The sequence below is a fragment of the Mustela nigripes genome, chromosome 3, assembly GCF_022355385.1.
Source record: "Mustela nigripes isolate SB6536 chromosome 3, MUSNIG.SB6536, whole genome shotgun sequence".
Lineage (NCBI taxonomy): Eukaryota > Metazoa > Chordata > Mammalia > Carnivora > Mustelidae > Mustela > Mustela nigripes.
The window spans coordinates 9333929-9338035 of record NC_081559.1 but is presented as its reverse complement, the minus strand read 5'-3'; positions in this window follow the sequence as shown (position 1 = coordinate 9338035).

Below are 4107 nucleotides of genomic sequence, written 5' to 3'. Positions count from 1 at the left end.
GCTGGCTCAGTCCATAGAGCATGTGAGTCTTGATCTCCAGGCATGAGTTTGGGCCCCACACGAGGCGTAGAGATTATTTTAAAAAAAAAATAAAACATTAGAAAATGTCTATTGGATAGACATTTCTCTAAAAGATGTACAAATGACCAAGAGGTATATGAAAAGATGCTCAAAGTCCTTAGCAAATAGGGAAATGCAAATCAAAATTACAAAGAAATACCACTTCAAACCTCCTAGGATGGCTATGAAAAGTGATACACAGAACGTAAGTGTTGATGAGGATGTGGAGAAATTGGATTCCTCATACACTGCTAATGGGAATGTAAAATAGTTTAGCTTCTGCGGAAAACAGTTTGGTGGTTCCTCAAAAAGCTAAACATAGAATTATCGTATTACTCAGCAATCCCACTCCTAGGTATAGACATACCCAAAAGAATTATTTATGAGACTGATGGGTGCCTGCTGTGCTAAGAAGGCACTCCAAAAGAATTACTTAATGCGAAGACTCAAACATATTTATAAGCTGTGTTCACTACAGCATTATTCACAATATCCAATTGGTGGAAATGACCTAAGCATTCATTGGTGGATGAATAGATAAACAAAATGTGGTAAATACATAAAACACAAAATTACTCAGCCTTAAACAGGAATGAAGTTCTGGTATATGCTACAACCTGGATGAACCTTGAACGTGTTATGCCAAGTGAAATAAGCCAGACACAAAAGGACAAATATTGTATAATTCCACTTATATGAAATGTCTTGAAAAGGCCAATTCATAGAGACAGAAAGAAGGTTAGGTATTACCAGGAGCTGGAGAGAAGGGGAAGTTGCTGCTTAATGCTTACAGAGTTTCTGTTTGAGGCGATAAAAAAAAAAGTCTGGATAAAGATAGTGGTGAAAGTTGCACAAAAGTTTGTCCTTAGTGCACCTGAACTGCACACATTACAATGGTTCAAATGGTGGATTGTTCTACATATTTTACTACCAACTTAAATAAAAGAATGCCTGCCAGATACGGCCCATGGGCCGGAGTTTGCTGTTCCTTTTTTTTTTTTTTTTAGATTTTATCCATTTTTTGACACAGATCACAAGCAGGTAGAGAGACAGGCAGAGGCAGGGAAGCAGGCTCCCCGTTGAGCAGAGAGCCTGATGCGGGGCTCGATGTGGGCCTCGATGCGGGGCTTGATCCCAGGACCTGGGATCATGACCTGAGCCGAAGGCAGAGGCTTAACTGACTGAGCCACCCAGGCGCCCCAAATTTGCTGTTCCTTCTATAGGCCATCATGATCTTAGTGCCCCACTTAACCCCTTCTTACTCACCTGAGGATCCGTGGGACCATTTATGGTGACAGTCTAATAGCAAGATATCCCTACTTATTACCCTTGCTCACTGTCTGAGTTAAAATCCTGTCTAGTAATCATCCTCTCCTATATCCTCATTATACACCTCAGTGTTCCTTCTCAGCTGATTTTCCCTCTTAAATCTTTCATTTAAGCCTTCTGGAACCTATAATCTGTGATTCATAAGCTTCCCTTCTCAATACAGCTTTTAATATAAGTACCTTTTTTCACTTCTTTTATATTTCAGTTAGGGTATTTTATTAATATTTTTCAAAATTATCTGTGTGACCAGGACATATTGGCTATGATTTTTATTTCAGGAGAGTATAGGAGGTGTTGTATAGGGTTGAGAACAAGAGAATTAACTGCATCTTGGCTTCCCCGTGAAGCTTTCCTGTATTTTCCCTCTCATATGGAGGCTGCTTATTTTTTTCTCACATAGGCACATTTTATCTAAAAGTGGGAGTGGGTGACAGGTGTTGAACACTTGGCTACATTTATTTCTTTTTTCCAATCATTGGTATACTGGAGATCTGTCTCTCTTCTCCCAGAATTCAGATGTAGATAAGAAAAGAGGCTTTGACTCTGGCTCAGGTCATGATCCCAGAGTCCTGGGATAGAGCCCTCATCTGGCACTCCGCTCAGCAGGGAGACTGTTTCCTCCTCTCTCCCTCTCTGCCTGCCTCTCTGCCTACTTGTGATCTCTGTCTGTCAAATAAATAAATAAGATCTTCAAAAATAAATAAGTTGAAAAAACGAAAAAGAAAAAAGAAAAGAGGCTTGGCTATGTAGTGTTTCTCAATGAATGGTAGTAGGCCATCTGGAAAGAATTATCAGCTCTTCGGCTCCACCTGAAATCTGCTACATCACTCTGAAGTTTGGTGTCACAACCAGTACTTTCCAAGCTTCTCAGCACAGGGGTGGGGGCTGGGGGGACAGGGGACTCCTAGGTAGCTCAGTTGGTTAAGCATCTGCCTTGGGCTCAGGACATGATCTCAAGGAGGCCCCGGGATTGAGCCCCACATCAGGCTCCCTGTGCAGCAGGGAGTCTGCTTCTCCCTCTCCCTCTGTCTCCCCCTCAACACCCTCGAGCCCCTGCTCATGCTCTCTTTCTCTCAAATAAATACAATATATTTTTTTTAAAGCTGCTCAGAGGATTTGAGTGCTGTTATAATTTGAGAATAAGTGCATTAGTGGGAGAGAAAGATTTCAGAACTGAGCACATGCATGTGCCCCCGCCCCTGCTAACTTCCACACAGGAGACTCCTGGAGATGTATAACCATTGGTAAACTGCCGTGAATTAGAAAAAGAGGCTTTAAAAGTAATTTTATTTATTTATTTATTTTTAAAAATGTATTTTTTTAAGATTTTTTAAAAAAATTTATGTATTTGACAGAGAGATATCACAAGCAGGCAGAGAGGAGGAAGCAGGCTCCCCACTAAGCAGAGAGCCTAATGTGGGGCTGGATCCCAGGACCCTGGGATCATGACCTGAGCCGAAGGCAGAGGCTTTAACCCACTGAGCCACCCAGGTGCCCCTAAAAGTTATTTTAAATTAGTCACCATTCCAAGAGAGAAAAAACATTTGAGAATTTTGGAAGGGGCACTTGCTAACCCATGTACTATCTATGTACTAACTATGTACTTCAAGAGAATAGGACCATTGTGTCTTTCACTCCTCCCTAATGCTTTCAGACCATTACTTACCCACATTTTGGTGAAAGCTCAAACTTTTTTTTTCATATCCTTAGGGGATAGTGTTATCCTCTGTCTGTCTGTGTCATTGTCATCTGATGGAAGACACTTTTGTACATTGTAGTGGAAGTTATGGTGGATTGCTCAGTCGCCTGTCTTTCTCCCCTCATAACTGGAACCGTTGAGAATTCTGTAGCAGCTCTCTGATGCATCCCTCTCTGGGTTTTGCTCATAGTTAAAAGAGAGCTACTTCTCCCAAGGTCATGCCCTCTTCCTGGGGAAGTTCATATCCAAAATCTTGTTGATATGGGAGTAGAAAGGCTCAACTCCCTTGCCTCAATTTAGGACAACTCTCAAGGGCCATCCCATCTCCAAAGCTCCCTATAGGGAACCCAACCTGTGATCCAAGAAAGCAGACTCTAAAATAGGACTTTTAGCTCTGAATCACTTACAGTCTGCCTGGCAATGAGGACCCTCCCATTGGTGGTAAGTGAAGCACAAATAGATTCTACTGAGATATTGGAGGAAAGCCACTGAAAGGTTAAGAGTGACTAATCGCTTATTAAAGGTTAAAAATAAAAGCTGGAGGGCATTCTTGGTGGTATATAAAGAGTCTCGTTGGCTGCAGGTAGAGAGCAAAAAAAAAAAAAAAAAGCTGATAATTAGGTTTAAGACTTAATACTGAGAAGCAGATCTCCAAAAGTGGACAGAATTTTCATCCTCAGCATATTTCTTAAACAAAGTGAGGGCCCTGATTGGGAAGGATTGCAGTCCTAAGAAATAGGACAAGGACATCTGGGTCAGTGCACTCAAGAATCTTGAAATCCTAGATTTTCCTGAGTGCTCTAGGCTTACAGAAGTGGCCTAATTGTTTTGTTAAAAAGCTAGTACTTGAAGAACATACAGAGACCTCTGACTTACAAGACAACAGACGTCCCACTCAGGAACTTTCCTTATGTTCCTTCCTGGACACCAGAACATTGGTGGTAGCAGAACAACATTGGATAGGGAGGGTTTGTCACTATGAAAGCACTATCTCATGATATGAAGGACCCTGGCAAGAA